The sequence below is a fragment of the Anolis carolinensis genome, chromosome 5 (genome assembly GCF_035594765.1).
Source record: "Anolis carolinensis isolate JA03-04 chromosome 5, rAnoCar3.1.pri, whole genome shotgun sequence".
Classification (NCBI taxonomy): domain Eukaryota; kingdom Metazoa; phylum Chordata; class Lepidosauria; order Squamata; family Dactyloidae; genus Anolis; species Anolis carolinensis.
Window position 1 is genome coordinate 67,815,593 of NC_085845.1, and position 20,761 is coordinate 67,836,353.

Below are 20,761 nucleotides of genomic sequence, written 5' to 3' on the forward strand. Positions count from 1 at the left end.
TGGCCCACTAAGTCATTTTAGGCTTAGGAGAGGTTTTTTTTTTTTAAGAGAAGTGGTGGGAGGCAATAAGCATTTGTCATTGAACACTGTTACCAAAACTCTTAATCAAAAGGAATTTATAGTTAGCAATATATAGTTTTCCAAGAGCAACAAGTCAGAATGAGATCAAGCGGCATCCTCTATTTTGCATAAAGCCTCCCAGACCGCTCCACCTTTAGACTCTAACCATTCTCCTCCTAACCATAAACTAGATTTTATTCCACTTTATTCCTGTAAATCCATTGAACATGTTATATTTTATTTCTGAAACAGGAAGCATTGACTTCTACCTGACCTAGGCCAAAAGGCAAATTACCCAGCTATAACTCCCAAAATTCAAGGTCAAATCCCTCCACACCCCATCAGAATGGAAAGTTGGCCATGTTGGGCATGCATGCCATGTTTGATCCAGATCCATTGTCAGTTGTGCTCATAGCACTCTTTGGATCGGAGTGAACTATATGTCTCAGAATTCAAGGACAATCCCTCCAAATTCTGGTAGTCTACAAAGTTGGCCATGTGGGGTATGCTTGCCATCTTTGATCGAGATCTATAATCAGTTGGGTTCCCAGTACTCTCTGGATGTGGGTGAACTATAGCTCCCAAAAATCAAGGCTGATTACCACCAACCCCATCAGTATTTAAAGTTGGCCATGTTGGGTATGCATGCCAAGGTTGGTCCAGATTCATTATCAGATGGGTTCACAGCACTCTTTGGATGGGAATGAATTATACATCTCAGAATTCAAGGACAATCCAGACCCTAGTAATATACAAAGTTGGTCATGATGGGTGCAGCATGCCAGGTTTGGTCCAGATCCATTGTTGGTTGAGTTCAGAGTGCTCTCTGGATATAGGTGAACTATAACTCCTGAAATCCAGGTTCCACCCCCAACCAACCACTCCAGTATGTTCTGTTTTCATGGGGGATTTGTATGCCAAGACATACAGATCCAATATTGGTAGGGATCACAGGGCTCTCTGGAAGTGGGACCCAGAAGAAAATAACCTATAAACATACATACAAACATACATAGTCCACCACTAACCCACATCCATCCATCCATACATTCACTTTTATTATAAACTGTAGTGCATATAGATGACAAGGTAATGTTAGAGCTAACATTTTAGCTCTTAAAGGCTGCTAAAACCTTTAGCTTAAAGTAGGATTTCTTAAGCTTTTTTAAGCATTCATGATCCCTTTTTGGCCCAAGAAATGTTTACATGACCCCAGGTCTATAAGTATATAAAATAGGTATACAAATCAAACATTTACTGAAAATAAATCAGCATTTTTAAGGTTTGCTAAACAGGCTGATTTTCTGTTTGTGAAGTACAGCTGAAGCATTTTCTGTAGAGTCTAATGTAAAAACTGTATGTTGTTTCTAACAGATCGGTGTAAATGAGTGGCATAAAGAAACCTTTTATTGTTGTCAATTTTTTTGTGACCCCAACATTGAACTAAGGGGACCCATCACTGCTGCTGATGCTGTCTGTCGTATGCTTTCTGCCATTGTTTTCCTTTATTCATTTCATTTCATAATAATCTGTTTATGCAAATTAGTGTGAGCAACTCTTTATTGCTTCTTTATTGCTTTTTAAATATACCCGAGGAAGTGTATTTCATACTTTTCTCTAAAGCATCTTCATGTTTTTATTTATCTTGGTAGACAAAGTTCTCCAAATCATTGCAATTAAACGGTCCCTTCCTTTTCATGAACATTTCACATATTCCTTTTCAGATATACATTGCACTGAGGCCTAGATATAACACTTTGGTGTTTTCTTGGCCTTGTAAGCTCAGTTAAAATTGCTTGTTAAAATGTAAGCTTCTCACTTCTTCGCTGGTATTTTTTTTAACAAGCAACAAATAGGATGGACATGATTTACTTATTGAAAATCAACCCTTGTCGCCTCTACAAAACTGAATATGGTTTTTAAACAAAGTTGCTTCTATTTGTTCTTTCCCAGCAAGAGAGATTTGTAGGCACTGTATAAACAGATGCAAGATTGGATGTCGGCCACGTAGGAATGATGCCCAGCACTGAATGATATTGAAATGTGGAAAGACAGCCCCTGTCTATTTTTATACCAAGTGGAGCTTCTTCTCAGCTTGTCATTCTACTATCCAGTACACTGCATCATTACAGTTCACCTTGAAAGTCAGGTGTGCTTCGATTACCATAGTATAAAAAGGCTGGGGAAAAGGAAGACCATCTTTTGGAATGGCATGGATGAAAGCAACAGTTGTTGGAATTGGGTAAACGACTACAGATCAATTCTGGTCTAGAAACAGAGCTACAAAAGATAATATAGCCAACTCAATTTCCTGAACCTTGCAGTTACATGAAAAGAAGCACTTGTCAAATCCCTCTTTAGCACAGAGTTTAGAAAAGTTAATTTGAGGTCCTCCAACTCTCAGAATCTCTGAGTCACCAAAGCCAGTGACTCTATTGGTTGGATTTTTATCAGATATACAGCCCAAAATAGTAACATTTGCAAGTTCTGCAGCACAATAATTAAAACAAAGGTGTCCCACATGACATTGTTTTTCTTCATTTGCAAACCACCTTGAGGGTTTTGAAAGCTAAACAGGTACAGTGGACAAAGGAGCAAACTAAAGTCCCCCATGCTGCAGCCCCGACACCATTATTTTTATTCAGCTACCAGCCTAACGGGCATTAGTGTTTCAAGGCTTTAGTTCCAGCAGGCCTGAGCACTAGTGGTGTGCATTTGTATGGAATCACTGTTCACTTCATTCATTTTGTATCAGTTTTGTATTTGTTCCTGTTTCTGAAAACAGAGCCACTATACAAATAGAATTTTTGTCTCACAAAAAAATATTTTTTTTTTGGACCATTGGCAGCAATGGGAGGGCTTCTGAGGCTCACCTCCCCCCCCCCCCCCCGGTTTTTGGGCTAGAGAGGTGAAAATTGTCACCCCTTTTAGCCCACCAACTTTTAAAACATTTGGGTCTTCCTCAGAGTCTTATTATTATTATTATTATTATTATTATTATTATTATTATTATTATTAACATCCATTGGTACACATCAGCTGTCATGGGGAAGCAGATCTCTCTCAGTCTCATCTTAGGGTCCCAGAATAACTATTGTCACTAATATTAATATTATTAACACCCATTGGAACACATCAGCTGTCATGGGGAAGCAGACCTCTCTCAGACTCAGCTTAGGGTCCCAGAATAACTATTGTTATTAATATTAATATTGGTACGCATCAGCTGTAATGGGAAAGCAGACCTCTGTTAGTACCTGCTTATTGTTTTGCAGCCTGAAATGAAAGGAAAATGAAAGCAAGCACAGTGATCATGCAGCTTTCTCTTTCGTGTCGCCTTTTGTTTTGTCTGAAAATTGCATATTTTGTATCTTGCATCCGAATGGATGATACTAAATGAATAGATGAATGAAACAGATGAAACAAATACCGCACACATCACTACTGAGCACTCAATCAACTTGCTGCAAAAAGCAATCTCTGGGAGCTTCCAGACTTCACTTAAACGTGCGCCGAAGCTGGTTTAAGAAACCCACTTTGACATGCATTTAAGTCCCCACACCTCCCCCAAAACCTGTGCTTTCCCAGAGGGGTGTCTAGATGCCCCCTTGTGCCTTCTGGGAGGCACCCAGACGCAGAGAAGCCCCGTCAAACTAAGCCCGTAAAAATTAAAACAACTTACCCGGCCACCATTAAAGTAGTTCTGGAATCCTCCTGTCACATGGAAAGAGACACTAGGAAGACAACAATGAAGGATAATTTGCTGTAGCAAAACCATCTAGCTACAGTGAAGAAAGCCAATAGGAATGAAATGAGCTCATTCAAAATGTGGTGCTAGAGAAGAGTTCTATGGATACTGTGCAGTGCAAAAAGGACTAATAAATGTGTCCTAGAGCAGTGGGATGTTGTGAGGTTTCTGGGCTGTATGGCCATGGTCCTGACCTTTCGCCCATATCTATGGCAAGCATCTTCAGAGGTTGTGAGGTATATTGGAAACTAGGCAAGAGAGGTTTTTATATCTGTGGAAGATCCAGGGTGGGAGAAATAACTCTTGTCTGCTGGAGGAAAGTGTGAATGTTGCAATTAATCACCTTGATTAGCATTGAATGGCCTTGCAGATTCAAGGCCTGGCTGATTCCAGCTTGGGGGAATCCTTTGTTGAGAAATGTTAACTAGTCCTGTTTGTTTCATGTCTGTAATTCCCCTGTTTTCAGAGTGTTGTACTTTATTTACGGTCCTGACTTTAGAGTTTTTTTTAATAGTGGTAGTCAGATTTTTTTTTTTTTCATTTTCATGGTTTCCTCCTTTTTGTTGAAATTATCCACATGCTTGTGGATTTCAATGGCTTCTCTGTGTAGTCTGACATGGTGGTTGTTAAAGTGATCCAGCATTTCTGTGTTCTTAAATCATATGCTGTGTCCAGGTTGGTTCATCAGATGCTCTGCTATGGTTGACTTCTCTGGTCGAGTTAGTCTGCAGTGCCTTTCATGTTCCTTGAGTCGTGTTTGGGCAATGCTGCGTTTGATGGTCCCTAGGTAGACTTGTCCACAGCTGCATGGTATATGGCAGACTCCTGCAGAGGTGAGAGGATCCCTCCTGCCCTTTGCTGAATGTAGCATTTGTTGGATTTTCTTAGTAGGTCTGTAGATAGTTTGTAGGTTGTGTTTCTTCATGAGCTTCCCTATGTCCTAGAGCAAATCAAGCCTGAACTTTATCTAAAAGCCAAGATGTTTGGATCTTGCAAACAATGTCTTTGGTTTTCCTTTTTTGTTGTTGGAATAGAAGATAATTCTATTTCTCTGCATTGATTATTGCAGTAGTTATCCTTTTCCCTGTGCACAAGTTGCAAAACAGTTGTCTTCAGGTTCCTCACCACATTTCTCTGTCCTTTTTCTTTTGCTTATTGTCTGTCCTTAACTGTTTAAAGAATTTCACCTGTCATCCACTGAGGCTTTTCTTCTTATTAAGATGATTGACACCTGTCAAAATGATTTATACCTGTCAGAATGATTGATGCTTGTCAGTAGATTGTACTATGACTTAAATAAAAAGGTGAAAATACTTCAGCTGTGATTTTGAAATAGGAACAGGATAGCAAATGATATTCACAGAGTAAATGAGAGAAAAAGAGTATAATAATGGCTCAAAGACTTTATTAAATTTAACAAAGTTGTAAAAATTTGTTGATGTGAAGCTTCAGATTTAGAGGTTCTTGAAATCATATTTCAATCTCAAGGCAGAATGCTTGTAAGCATACAATTCTCAAACAAGGGATCCCTGACCAATTGGCAGCTCATTGTGAGGAGTTTGCTAGGTTCTTTGCAGATAAAGTAGCTCAAATCCATTCCGACTTGAACATCAGTATTAATGCAGTCTCTGTGGATGTAAGTGAGGAATCTGCTTGCCCCTGTTTATTGGATTCTTTTCAGCCCAAGGACAAGGACAAGTTCTTGGAAGAAATGAGGGTGACCACTTGTTCTCTGGACCCTTGCCCATCCTGGCTTATAAAATTGGCTGGGAGGGGGTGACGACTGGCAGAGTTGGGGGAATGGGTGAAGGTGCAGGTAAATGCCTCCTTGACTCAAGGTATAATGTTAATGAGGTTCAAGGAGGCAGTAGTAAGACCTCTATTAAAGAAACTGGCACTGGATCCCACTTAGCTGAACAACTATCAACCAGTATCAAATCCCCCCTTCCTGGGCAAGGTTCTAGAGAAGGTGGTGGCCTCCCAACTGCAAAGCTTCTTGGATGAAACCAATTATCTGGATCCATTTCAATCTGGTTTCAGGCCCGGTTACAGAACTAAGACAGCATTTGGTCACCTTGGTGGCCAAAGAGAACAAAGAGAACTATAACAGGGGGAGTGTGTCCCTGTTGGTTCTCCTGGACCTCTCAGTAGCTTTCAATACCATCAACCATGGTATCCTTCTGGGCCAGCTCTCTGAGATGGAGCTAGGGGGCAGTGTTTTGCAGTGGCTCTAGTCCTTCCTGGAAGATTGGTTCCAGATGGTGGTGCTGGAGGACTCCAGTTTGACTCCCTGGTTGGTGGTCTGTAGGGTCCCTCAGGGTTCATTTCTGTCCTCTGTGCTATTTAACATTTACATGAAACTGCTGGGAGAGATAATCCAGAGTTTTGGAGTTCGGTGTCAAATTTATGCTAATGACACCCAACTCTATTACTCCTTTCTACCTAAAGCCAAGGATGCCATCCTGGTCCTAAATTGGTGCCTGTCATCAGTAATGGACTGGATGAGGGCTAACCTGTTGAAATTAAATCCAGACAAGACAGAGGTACTCCTGGTCAGTCGGAAGGCAGAGCAGGGTATAGGGTTACAACCTGTTCTGGATGGGGTTACACTCCCCCTGAAGTTGCAGGTTTGCAGCTTGGTTGTGATCCTGGACTCATTGCTGTCCCTGGAACCCCAGGTGTTGGCAGTGGCTAGGGGTGTCTTTCGACAATTAAAACTTGTGCGCCAGCTGCGTCCATACCTTGAGATGCCAGATCTAGCCATGATACTCCATGACCTAGTTATATCCCACTTGGACTACTGCAGTGCTCTCTATGTGGAGCTGTGTGATGTCCCATGGATCCCCGGGCCGTGAACCTGAGTCCATTGTGGACAACAGCAATGAGGACACAGGTTTAGTGCCAATTCAGCAAGACTCTGCCCCGTTCCAGATGTTTCCTATTGACAATTCCAGTTCAGTGCTCATTAAAAAGGACTTTAGAACGGAGTCTTCTCTTCCCAGCTCTCCCCCCTTTGATAGGAGAATGTTTGTGCAAACGAACAGACAGGAGAAAGCTGGACAAAGACGAAGCGCGAGATTAGCAGCAAGGGAATCTCTTGATTAACCTATTTTCCTCTGAGAACTCTCGGGGAGGATCGCATCTGGTGAAGATGTTTGTTTTAGCTCTTTTCCCTTGGGAAAAGAGCAGTTGGACACCTGCTCTGTGAAGAGATTTGAAGTTCCTTAAAAGTTCTGTGTGTTGGCTAGCCAGCGTGGAGTCAACGTGTCAGTTGACGTGTCAGGATTAACTTCGCTTCCAGCCAAGTGTGGACTGCGTTTAAGTCCACTACCTTCCAGTCTTGTCGTGCCTTGCCTTGCCGTGTTCCTTGTCTTGTTTGCCGTGATTCCAGCCTTGCATTGTCGTGTCGTGTATCCAGCCTTGTCTTCAATTCCTTGCCTTGGACTTGCTTTGAACTCTGGTAAAATCTTGGACGTTTTCCCCACTCAAACTGTTTGGAAGTTTGAGTGTGTTTCGGTTTTGGATTACAACTTTGAACTCTAATATTATATACTGGACAATATATTACTGGACTATATTTGACCTTCCCTGAAAGGTCTATTGATGAACTATACTTTCTGCTTATTTTTGTTTTAATTTACTAATTCCTTAATAAAGGTATTAGACTGTTTATTGGCCTCGGTGTATTGGTTTCCAGTGCTCTCGCAGCCAGGGGCATCACAGGCTGCCTTTGAAGATAGTTCGGAAGCTTCAACTGGTTCAGAGATCGGTAGCCATATAACTAAAGGAGCTCCATACAGGGAGAGAATCATTCCCATTTTGCGGCAGCTCCACTGGCTGCCAGTCTGCTTCCGGGCTAAACACAAAATGCTGGTCATCACCTTTAAAACTCTAAATGGTTCAGGTCCAAGCTATTTGACTAACCCCATCTCCTCCTATAAACCAATCTGGATAGCGCGGTCAGCGGAGGAGACTCTGCTCCCGGTCCCACCCCCATCCCAAGCATGGCTGGTGGGAACGAGAGAGAGGGCCTTCTCTGTCATTACCCACAACTCTGGAACTCCCTTTCTAAAGAAATAAACATCAAGATCATCACAAATTCAATTTAGTATCTTCTTAGAGTTTGCCTGGATCTTTCAGCCCAGTCTATTCTGTCATGCTTATATAGTATATTTCCTTCACCATGAAAATAAAAGTGTCAACATCTTAAAAAAACAAATTAACTTCATTTTTTCTATGCAAAATTCTGGGTTTCACATGCAATGTTTTATTTAATTCAGAGCTATATTTCCTTTCTCATGGAAACAATTTAATCACATTCTTTCTGAGCATAAATACTTGGTTTCACTAGCAAGTTTGTGTTTAATTGGGGATTATATTTCCTTTCCCATGGAAATAAATTAGTTACATTCTTTCTGAGTGTAAATTCTTGGTTTCACAAGCAAGTGTGTATTTATTTGGGGATTATATTTCCTTTCCCATGGAAATAAATTAGTGATAATCTTGATAAATAAATGAGTTACATTCTCACAGAACATATTCTCACAAAATAGGTTGTTCTTATTTGGGGAGTTATATTTCCTCATGCATAAATGACCTTGTTTCTACCCTATAATGGTATTTTGGGGATTAAATTTTCCGTGTCCTTGGAAATAAATTACTTAATATCTATTCAAACAAGAGCCCCTTTTTTGAAAGTATGGTTCTGACTTGGCAAAAGGGACCTAATGAATCCTAGGGTGTATTCAAATTTTCGAATCAAGGTGTGGTTTTTCTGAATTGGTGAGGAATCTGCTTTGGGTCTAAATTTAAGGAACTATTAAAGGTCCTTACTCACATAATGAAAATTGCCCTGATTTTCCTAGCTCAGAAATTTCTGTAGCTTTGCTTGGAAGTGGCACCTGAAGAAGGCCTTACAAGCACCCACAGATATATTGGGTCTTTCTTCACATAAAGACAATCTTCATTTACTTTATAGACTTCAACGGATACTCTCCTATTTTTACTTTTTGTCTCTAAACCCAGCTCTAAGGAAATTCAGCACCTTGGATAGATCCTTTGATGGCCCTCCAAAAACCTGCAATACATTTGCTCCTGTGATGGATGAGTTCATTTGTTGAAGGAGGTTGGAGAAGGCAGCCAAACTGAGCTTTTTCAATGTTCTGAAAGGCTGCAGCTCAAAATAAAGTGTGGGAGGTGGTGAGAAAGTGTGTTATGTAGAATGCAGGTAGCTGAAGGAATAGAAGTTAAATTATGCATCAGTTTGAATTATAACACAGCCCAACAAAACAAAACTTTTTTGGTGTCTTAGGTTGTACGCCTGTTCCTGTGGTTTTGTGGGACACTGATTCAGAAAATTGCATTTAATAGTCCTCATCAGCTCTCGATTGGCATCCATCACCCAGAAGACCTTTTCATTGGCTGCCCCAAGACTGTAGAATGATCTTACAGAAGAACTCTGACAGCTAAACCAGTTGTTGGAATTTCAGATGCAACTGAAGACCCATCTCTTCTGGCATACTTACCCTACCCAGTCAATTTTAACTTGTGAATTTTAACCTGCATTTTATCAGTAAATTTAATCTGCTTTTTACCTGTGTATATTTGCTTTATGTATTTTAATAGTGTTCTTGTTATGATTGAGCCTCATGGCTCTGTTACTGACAGACGTGGGCGTAAGACTCCTCGAGAGTCAGATACTCTCGAGGAGCGAGAGAGAAAAAGACTGCGAGACATATTTGCAGCACCATCTGACGAGGAGTCTTTCGAAGGGTTTACGGAGAGAATGGAGGAGGGGCTGGTTAGCTCAGAGGAGGATGAGATGGATTGGACTCGGGTAAGGGAGGAAGTGGGTGCCACTGGCCATGATGGGACAGAAGATGAATGGGGACCTTCAGGATTAGACCCATGGCTTAGCTGGAGGGATGGGACGGGATCCACAGCTGGAGATGCTGTTGGGCGTAGTCAGAGGTGTTCCAGCTCTGACGAGGAAAGTGATGAGGAAACGCCCGGGTTAAGGAGGACAGCTGACAGTGATGAAGATTTGTAACTGGCATAAAATGGGGCTTGAGAGCAATTGCAAATTGCGTTGGGCAAGGTAATCTGGGCAAACGCTTGGGATCCGTGTGTGTGTGGGACGCTTCCCTGAAGACTTGTGTGCTTTCCTGTGCTGTGACGTAAGTTGATTGGAATCCAGGGTCAGACGGCGGGAGGGATTGTGTGGGCATTTGTTTGTGCAAACCTGTGCTTACTCTTATTAGCTTGACCTTCCGTCGTCTTCTTGACGGACGCCATCTCCTGCTTTGAGAACTCGGACTGAACTGACCACGGCTTGTCTTCCCCCCCCTTCTTGGACTTGGAAAAACTACAAACGTCTGCTTCTGGCTTTGATCTACGGAACGGAACTGGTCTACTCAACTGCTACAATCCTTGGCTGATTTACTCGTGTTGGAGATCCTGTCTGCTGTGTGTGTGGGGGAGCGACGCAAGTTACTCTAAGCACAGTGTTGGCAGCAGAGAGGAATCTGCTGCCAATTAGTTGCATTCTTTGTATCTTTTGTTCCTTGGCTTTCGTTTCGTTTATACCCAGGCTGAAGCAAGCAGTTTGTTTTTACCCGGATTAAACTCCGGTTTAATCCGGTTTATCTTTTGAACATTTACTTTTGCCCCTTTTTGCTCCTAAAGGCAAAAACTGCCTGGCCCTTGTGTTTTACGGGCATTTTTGAGTTCTGTAATCTAATAAACTCTGTTACTTTGAATCTTGTGGCGTTCTGTCCTTGACAGATTGCCCAACGCCCATAAAAAGTTTATTGCAGCAATAAACCCGTCAGGAAGACGATGGATGAGTTAAGGGCCAAAGTAGATCAATTGCAAACGGCTTTTACCGTTAGCCAAACAGCTCAGGCTGTGAAAGGACATGTTTTGACTCCTGAACGCTTTGACGGAACCAGGTGCAAGTTGCCAACCTTTTTGGCACAAGTGGAGCTTTATTTTTCTCAGCTCAGTGCTCATGCTTTTCCTACAGACACTAGCAAGGTGGCCTTTATTTTGAGTTTGTTGACCGGTCCCGCAGGACAATGGGCCACTAATTTAATTTTGGGAAATGACCCAGTCAAGGACAATTTGGATAATTTCAAAAAGTTGTTAACTGATACTTTTGGGGATCCTCTCCGCACGGAGAACGCTGGGTGGGCTCTGTATCGGTTGAAACAGGGAAAGGGGACTGTTTTGGATTACTTAAATAAGTTTAACCTGTATCGCCACCAGCTGGATTGGGGGGAAAATGCATTCATGCTTTTATTTACTGCCGGGTTAAGTGATATGCTCCAGGATGAATTAGCACGCTTGGAGCCGGCTGAAAGCTGGGACGCCTTAGTAGCTAAGGTGCTGCGTTTAGACGCAAGGTTCGAGGCTCGTAAACACTCAAAAGCAATGTGTGCGCCACCCATGCATGTAACCAGGGCACCTGTGGTGATGGGGGAAGAGCCCATGGAGCTTGGGGTCTTTAAAAAGCTGTCTACAGAGGAAAAGAGCCGTAGGAGGCAGCTGGGCTTGTGTTTGTACTGTGGGAATGCTGGGCATTTTGCCAAAAATTGTAATGTGAAACCTTCCCAGCTTTCGGGAAAAGGCCAGCCCTAGTGCGACGTGAGTCCAACGCACTAGGGCTCCTCAAGCAGTCAACTGAGGGGAGGAAGCATGTTTTCGTACCCATTACATTATCTGTTGGGGGAAGGGAACTTGTTTCTACTTTGGCACTGCTGGACTCAGGGGCTACGGTCTCCTATGTAGATATTGAGTTTGCTAAGAAGCATGGCATTCCTAGAGTGCGCAAGGCATGCGACGTGTGGGTGGAAGGAGCAGATGGGAGACTGCTGGAGACTGGGGTGGTTAACCATGAAACCTCAGCAGTAACGTGGGAGGTGCAGGGAGTAACGGGAACGTTTGTGTGGGATATTACGAGCTTGCCTAGATATGATGTGATCCTGGGGATGGATTGGCTAGCTGTAGTAAACCCACAAGTAGATTGGGCAACACGTAAAGTGATCTTAAAGAGGCAGGACTGTTGCACTCTAAATGTTACTCATTCTGATATGGAGGGAGTGCCTGCTGAGTATGGGGAGTTCTCTGATGTATTTTGTAAAAGAGAAGCGGACAAATTACCACCGCACAGGCCATATGATTGCGCCATCAAGTTGGCAGAAGGTGCGAAACTGCCAGCAGGGAGGCTGTATGCCTTGACTGTACCGGAAAGGCAAGCTTTGCGGGAGTTTCTAGATGAAAATTTAGCCAAGGGGTTTATTCGCCCATCTAGTTCTCCAACTGCGGCACCAGTATTCTTTGTAGCCAAAAAGACTGGGGAACTTAGGCTGGTCTGTGACTATCGGATCCTAAACAAATACACCATTCGGGATAGGTACCCGCTCCCTTTAATCTCGGAACTGTTATCAAGGGTGCAAGGGGCTAAGGTCTTTACCAAGCTTGACCTGCGGGGGGCCTATAACTTAATCCGTATACGGGAAGGGGATGAATGGAAGACGGCATTTAACACGTGTTTCGGATGCCACGAGTTCCGAGTCATGCCTTTTGGGCTTTGTAATGCTCCTGCGGTATTCCAGAGGTTCATGAACGATGTGTTCAGGGACCTAATTGACCAATTTTTAGTGATTTATTTGGATGATATCTTGATTTTTTCTAAGGACGAGAAAGAACATCGTCAACATGTCAAGCAGGTTCTGCACCGACTGCGGGCTAATGGGCTTTTCGCCAAGGCTTCCAAGTGCGTCTTTCATGTGCCTGAAGTGGAGTTCCTAGGTCATGTAGTGTCAGGTAGGGAACTTAAAATGGACCCACATAAGGTTGACGCCGTCAACTCATGGCAGGAGCTGAAGTCTAAGAAGGATGTACAAAGGTTCTTGGGTTTCGCTAATTACTACCGGGAGTTTATTCCGAATTTTGCAAAGCTCACGGTACCTTTGACGCAGCTTCTGCGCAAGAAACAGCCATTTGTGTGGGGGCGGGAAGCTCACGAGGCGTTTCTACAACTAAAGTCTAGTTTTCAATCGGACAACATACTAACCCATCCTGATGTTGACAGACCGTTCGTGGTAGAAGCGGACGCTTCTAGCTACGCGTTGGGGGCTGTATTGTCTCAGAAGGATTCCTCAGGGACCTTGCGTCCCTGTGGATTTTACTCGCGGCAACTAACACCCTTCGAGCAGAACTATACCATATGGGAGAAGGAGTTGTTGGCGATTAAGGTGGCGTTTGAGGTGTGGCGGCACTGGCTTGAAGGGGCACGGCACCAGATCGTGGTCAGATCTGATCACAAGAACTTAGAGCACTTGCAAACAGCAAAGAAGTTAAACCAGCGTCAAATCCGCTGGGCTTTGTTTTTCTCCAGGTTTAACTTCAAGGTGCAGTTCGTGGAGGGGAAGGCAAACTTGCGGGCCGATGCTTTATCCCGCAAGCCGGAATTTAAGACCAATGAGCAGGTAGTATGTCAGACCATCTTGCCTACTGCCTCTCTGTGTGTTGTAGATAATGAGCTTGGGTTACATGACCAGATCCTTGAGGCTCAGAAGGATGATGTGTGGACTCAGGAGCAACTGATGCTGCTCTCTGCAGGTAACCGTACCATACTGCCGCATCTCCAGGATCAAGACGGGGTATTGGTGCGTAGGGGGCAGGTTTACGTACCAGTGGGGACCCTCAGGTTGGAGGTGATTAGAGCCCACCATGACGAACCCATGGCTGGGCACTTTGGCAGGTTCAAGACCGTACAGCTTATCACCAGGAGCTACTGGTGGCCAAAGATGCGGCAAGACATTCTGCGCTTTTGTGACAGCTGCGCCGTTTGTCAGCAGAGTAAGACGCCTGTTGGGCGCCCTAGAGGGTTGTTATCGTCTTTACCTGTTCCGGAGAGGCCATGGCAAATCATTTCCATGGATTTTATTTCAGATTTGCCTAAGTCTGGGGGTTATACTTGTATTTGGGTGGTGGTGGATTTATTTAGTAAACTGGCTCATTTTATTCCTTGTTCAACCATTCCGGCGGCCCCTACGTTGGCCTTACTATTTACAAAGCACATCTATCGTTTGCACGGAGCACCCGAGGTGATTATTTCAGATAGGGCTCCGCAATTTGTGTCACGCTTTTGGAAACACTTCCATGAGTGTTTGGGGACTAAGTTAAACGTGTCTTCAGCTTTCCATCCGCAAACGGATGGACAGTCGGAACGGGTTAATGGGCTCTTAGAGCAGTATCTGCGTTGTTTTTGTTTAGATCAACCCACGGCTTGGGTAAAGTGGTTACCGGTGGCGGAATTTGCTTACAACAATGCGGTGCACACGTCTAGTCAGCATACGCCATTTGAGCTAACTTATGGTTTTCACCCACGGGGAGGTGTGGCGCCGTCGACCAATGTGGTCTCTTCGGACCCTGTGTACCGCTCTTCGGAAATGGCTGCATTGCATGATGTTGCCCGTCGCTTACTGTTGGAAGCTAAGGCAACGCAGAAGACTCAGGCTGACCGCCACAGGCAGGCAGGGGAGGAGTTGGAAGAAGGGGATTTGGTGTGGTTATCTTCCAAACATATTAAACAGGCTGGGGGAAAGTTTGCGCCTCGGTATTTGGGTCCCTTTCCTATCGTTAAAAAGATTTCTTCTGTTGCGTTTCGTTTGCGTTTACCGTCTAGTTTAAAGGTCCATCCAGTCTTTCATCGTTCGCTGTTGAAACTTGATACCTCTAGTCGTCGTGGTGCTATAGCGGAAGGTATCACTGCCACTTCTCCGCCATCGGGGGAGGAGGCCTTTGTGAGAGGGGATAGTGTTATGATTGAGCCTCATGGCTCTGTTACTGACAGACGTGGGCGTAAGACTCCTCGAGAGTCAGATACTCTCGAGGAGCGAGAGAGAAAAAGACTGCGAGACATATTTGCAGCACCATCTGACGAGGAGTCTTTCGAAGGGTTTACGGAGAGAATGGAGGAGGGGCTGGTTAGCTCAGAGGAGGATGAGATGGATTGGACTCGGGTAAGGGAGGAAGTGGGTGCCACTGGCCATGATGGGACAGAAGATGAATGGGGACCTTCAGGATTAGACCCATGGCTTAGCTGGAGGGATGGGACGGGATCCACAGCTGGAGATGCTGTTGGGCGTAGTCAGAGGTGTTCCAGCTCTGACGAGGAAAGTGATGAGGAAACGCCCGGGTTAAGGAGGACAGCTGACAGTGATGAAGATTTGTAACTGGCATAAAATGGGGCTTGAGAGCAATTGCAAATTGCGTTGGGCAAGGTAATCTGGGCAAACGCTTGGGATCCGTGTGTGTGTGGGACGCTTCCCTGAAGACTTGTGTGCTTTCCTGTGCTGTGACGTAAGTTGATTGGAATCCAGGGTCAGACGGCGGGAGGGATTGTGTGGGCATTTGTTTGTGCAAACCTGTGCTTACTCTTATTAGCTTGACCTTCCGTCGTCTTCTTGACGGACGCCATCTCCTGCTTTGAGAACTCGGACTGAACTGACCACGGCTTGTCTTCCCCCCCCTTCTTGGACTTGGAAAAACTACAAACGTCTGCTTCTGGCTTTGATCTACGGAACGGAACTGGTCTACTCAACTGCTACAATCCTTGGCTGATTTACTCGTGTTGGAGATCCTGTCTGCTGTGTGTGTGGGGGAGCGACGCAAGTTACTCTAAGCACAGTGTTGGCAGCAGAGAGGAATCTGCTGCCAATTAGTTGCATTCTTTGTATCTTTTGTTCCTTGGCTTTCGTTTCGTTTATACCCAGGCTGAAGCAAGCAGTTTGTTTTTACCCGGATTAAACTCCGGTTTAATCCGGTTTATCTTTTGAACATTTACTTTTGCCCCTTTTTGCTCCTAAAGGCAAAAACTGCCTGGCCCTTGTGTTTTACGGGCATTTTTGAGTTCTGTAATCTAATAAACTCTGTTACTTTGAATCTTGTGGCGTTCTGTCCTTGACAGTTCTGCTTTATCATGAGGAGAGGTGGGCAATAAATAATAATAATAATAATAATAATAATAATAATAATAATTACAGCCAGGTCATGGTCATGTGCTACCAAGAGGAAGGAGGCTGGGGAATACCAAGTTTAGAAGCATACCATGATGTGTTTCAATTTCAAGACAGTTAGAAATACAGCACACTAGAAAAAAAGGGTAAATATGGAAAAAATTATAAATAAAATTAAAGAAAATGAAATAATATTTAAGGAATGTAATAGAAGAGAGAAAACAGAATATAAGGAACCATTTAAAGGAACAATAAGAGTGTAGGAAAAAAGAAAGAAGATGGGTTGCTGTAGGTCTTTCGGTCTGTATGGCCATGTTCCAGAAGCTTTCTCTCCTTCCGGAACATGGTCATACAGCCCAAAAGAACCACAGCAACCCAGTGAGTCTGGCCATGAAAGCCTTCGACAATACAAAAAAAAAAGAAGAAATTAAGTCCAGGCAGTGAGAATAAGCTGGCAACAATATGGCAAATTAATCACAATGAAGATGTAAATGTAGGCAGAGCATTGAGATTAATCAAAAGTAGAGGGAAGATGGAAATCCTTTAGAGCAGAAAGAAAATCAGAATTGGACAGGAGGAGGACATTGGATTCAAAGTTGGAGTATGAGACAAAGTATCTATAGATGGCGGGAGAGAATTAAGAAACAGGACAGTCCATTTGAGAAGGTGATTAGGAAATGACTGAGAAAAAAGTGGCAGGATATTTGTATGAACAAATTATAACGGTAAAAGAAGAAATAATAGAGGAAATATTTTAATGTGGAGAATAGATATGGAAATTGAGAGAGAAGATATCCAAAAGGAAATAAGTAATACAGCAAAGGAAAAAATATAATGTACTTAGGGAAGCAAGAAGGAAAAAGCTACAAAAATGGTACAGTACTCCTGCACAATTTTCACATTTTTTTACCAGGAATAAAGGACAGGTGTTGGCACGGTTGTAAACGAATTGGCGGTAGCGACAGGCGACAGGAAGCTCTGCTGTGGGCTGGTCCATGAGATCACGAAGAGTGGAAGCGACTGAACGAATAAACAACAGCATGAGAATGTGACAGAGTACATGCGTACTGGAGGACAATTGAAGGAGAAATTAATAGACTGTTAAATCTCCAAATAATAATAGCTAATAGCAATGTATTACATGTAAGGATACCAGGAGTCTATAATAGTGAAATAGTGGCTGACAAATTAATAGAGTGTGCACAAATTATTTTAGTGAGGGGCTGGAAAGATAAAACAAAGTGGACTCTGACAAATTGGTATAATTATATAGTAAATATGCTAAATGTGAAAATAACAAATTGTAAATTGAGCAATATAGACGAAATAAAAAATGTTATCATAATTATGAGTGCGTGGGACCCAATTAGGAATTATTTAGAGAATGTATTAAGATGTAGGATTGAAAAACTGAGATTAAACTGATATTTCAAATGTAATTTCTGTAGTTTATTGTGTAAATTGTATGTCCAGGGGAAGGGGTGGAGGATGGGAGTGAGGTAAAACTCTCTCTCTCTCTCTCTCTCTCTCTCATATATATATATATATATATATATATATATATATATATATATATAATCTCCAACTAGCTGTGCCCGGCCACGCGTTGCTGTGGCGAAGTATGGTGGTATGGGAAATAAAGTATTGAGGAATTGGTGGTAGAGGGTAAAGGTTTTCCCCTGACATTAAGTCCATTATAAATGGGTTATATAGCTGTGTGGAAGGGCCTTGAGTCTACACTGTCATATAATCCAGTTAAAATCAGATAATCTGTATTTTATAGACAGTGTGGAAGAGGCCTAAGTGAGGCCTAACTCTGCCTGTCCCCTGGGATGAGTGGGTTGCTAGGAGACCAAGTGGGCGGAGCATAGCCTTCTAACTGGCAGCAATTGGATAAAAACAATTATTGCTCTCCCTCTAATTAGGATTTTATTTTTATTTTATTTTTGTTGTATGAGCGTAGAGGCATGGATGATGGGTTGTGCTGCCAAGTTTAGTGTTTCTGGGATGTGTAGTTTTGTTGTTTTAATCTGATAATTTGTTGTTAATCTGATCTCTTTTTTCGATAGAGTTACGAGTTGGGTCGATACAGGGAATGCCGTGGATGTAGCATATCTAGATTTCAGTAAGGCCTTCGACAAAGTCCCCCACGACCTTCTGGCAAACAAACTAGTAAAATGTGGGCTAGACAAAACTACGGTTAGGTGGATCTGTAATTGGCTAAGCGAACGAACCCAAAGGGTGCTCACCAATGCGTCGTCTTCATCATGGAAAGAAGTGACAAGTGGAGTGCCGCAGGGCTCCGTCCTGGGCCCGGTTCTGTTCAACATCTTTATTAACGACTTAGACGAAGGGTTAGAAGGCACGATCATCAAGTTTGCAGATGACACCAAACTCGGAGGGATAGCTAACACTCCAGAAGACAGGAGCAGAATTCAAAACGATCTTGACAGACTAGAGAGATGGGCCGAAACTAACAAAATGAAGTTCAACAGGGACAAATGCAAGATACTTCACTTCGGCAGAAAAAATGGAAATCAAAGATACAGAATGGGGGACGCCTGGCTTGACAGCAGTGTGTGCGAAAAAGATCTTGGAGTCCTCGTGGACAACAAGTTAAACATGAGCCTACAATGTGATGCGGCAGCTAAAAAAGCCAATGGGATTTTGGCCTGCATCAATAGGGGAATAACGTCTAGATCCAGGGAAGTCATGCTCCCCCTCTATTCTGCCTTGGTCAGACCACACCTGGAATACTGTGTCCAGTTTTGGGCACCGCAGATGAAGGGAGATGCTGACAAGCTGGAAAGCGTCCAGAGGAGGGCAACTAAAATGATTAAGGGTCTGGAGAACAAGCCCTATGAGGAGAGGCTTAAAGAGCTGGGCATGTTTAGCCTGCAGAAGAGAAGGCTGAGAGGAGACATGATAGCCATGTACAAATATGTGAGGGGAAGTCATAGGGAGGAGGGAGCAAGCTTATTTTCTGCTGCCCTGCAGACTAGGACACGGAACAATGGCTTCAAACTACAGGAAAGGAGATTCCACCTGAACATCAGGAAGAACTTCCTCACTGTGAGGGCTGTTCGGCAGTGGAACTCTCTCCCCCGGGCCGTGGTGGAGGCTCCTTCTTTGGAGGCTTTTAAGCAGAGGCTGGATGGCCATCTGTCGGGGGTGCTTTGAATGCGATTTCCTGCTTCTTAGCGGGGGGTTGGACTAGATGGCCCTTGAGGTCTCTTCCAACTCTACTATTCTATGATTCTATGATTCTATGATTCTATGATTCATTACCCTTTTATATATATAGATAGACTCACATAAACAATCTAAATTTCAAAAAGGCAAGGCCTTGATTGTGATCCAAATCGCGATCATATGGTAAAAATGATGGCATGAATGGTAAGTAATCCAAGGGTATGATTCTGAGGAACCTCCGAGAAGAACCTTTTTTTGTATTAGCTGCCTAATTGATATAGAAATCATCAGCCACTGTTGACTCAGTGCCTTAACGTTTGGGCTTCTCCAAATGGAAGGATATGAAAATTAAGCATTATGTCTATCTGAAGGACAAATCAATGAGAAGTACAAAGGAACTCTCCTCCTGCAAGAAAACCTGGAGCTATTGGTTCTATACCTGACTACAACTTAATTGCACTTGAAACTGGAATGTATTCCTTCCTGAACTTCCACTATGTTTGAATAGCATTTATTCTTGTATGCCTAGGTAGACTTGATTGCACTCAAAGCATTAAACATTGAAATACATTTATGGAGTGCTTAAACATTACAGGGGAGTATGCATGCTTTCAAAAAGGCTGAGTGCCTATTACAGACAGAAAATTAAAAAATGCTAAAAAATATACTCAACAGTGACCTAGTTATGTGATGGAGAATCGGTTTCTTGCTTAATAAATGCTTGCAAGCACGACAAACCTCATCATCATCATAATCATCATCATTAGGGAGAAAATATTAATATTTCTTATATCGAGGAAGCTGTTATGATGAGAAAGAACCTGTCATCTGACATTCATCAAAAGAAAAGGCAGAATGAAATCAATTTAAATAAATAAATACAAGATTAGTCTTTTCCTTTCATAATATTTTTCATAATACCTATACATATTATTAGGAAAATACATAATTCAGGCTGGAAACAGGTTCAGAGGTAATAACAATAACAATAATAATAATAATAATAATAATAATAATAATAATAACTTTATTTTTATACCCTGCCCCATCTCCCCGCAGGGACTCGGGGCAGCTTACATGGGGCCTTGCCCGATACAACAATATAATAGCAACAACAAAACAATAAAACAAATATCCCAACAATAAAAACATCAGTATCAATAAAACAGCCATTAAAATCAACATACAGCATAAAATGTTAAAAACAGGAGACTAATAAACAGATCTAGGCCAAAGTGCAGAATATTCCAAAATGGGGAGAGGTAGTTTCACAGCTAAAATGGACAATAAAGTGCAGTGTAATAATGGCAAAGCATCAACGATGGAGCTATTGTAGGATGGGCAGATAAATCAAAACCATAACAATTAATCATCAAAGGCCTTTTGGATAAGCCAGGTTTTTAGGCTCTTCCAGAAGGAGAGGAGGGTAGGGGCCTGCCTGATCTCTCTAGGGAGCGAGTTCCAAAGCCGGGGGGCCACGACGGAGAAGGCCCTCTCTCTCGTCCCCACCAACCACGACTGCGAGGGGGGTGGGAGCGAGAGAAGGGCCTCCCCCGATGAGCGAAGAGAACGTGTGGGTTCATAGGGGGAGATGCGGTCTCTAAGGTAGGTGGGTCCCAAACCATTTAGGGCTTTGTAGGTGATAACCTGCACCTTGAATTGGGCCCGGAAAATAAACGGCAGCCAGTGGAGCTCCTTAAACAGAGGCGTTGAATGCGCCCTGTAATTCGCTCCA

At 43.1% G+C, this 20,761-nt stretch overlaps 1 long non-coding RNA gene across 1 annotated transcript in view; it reads left to right on the top strand.

Moving 5' to 3' along the window:
- LOC134299238 (uncharacterized) overlaps positions 1-9,401 on the top strand; it is a 55,167-nt gene extending 45,766 nt beyond the window's left edge. Inside the window, exon 3 of the long non-coding RNA XR_010006421.1 lies at positions 9,120-9,401. This is a non-coding gene — a long non-coding RNA (uncharacterized LOC134299238). The remainder of the gene's footprint in view (positions 1-9,119) is intronic.
- The last annotated feature ends 11,360 nt before the right edge of the window (positions 9,402-20,761 follow it).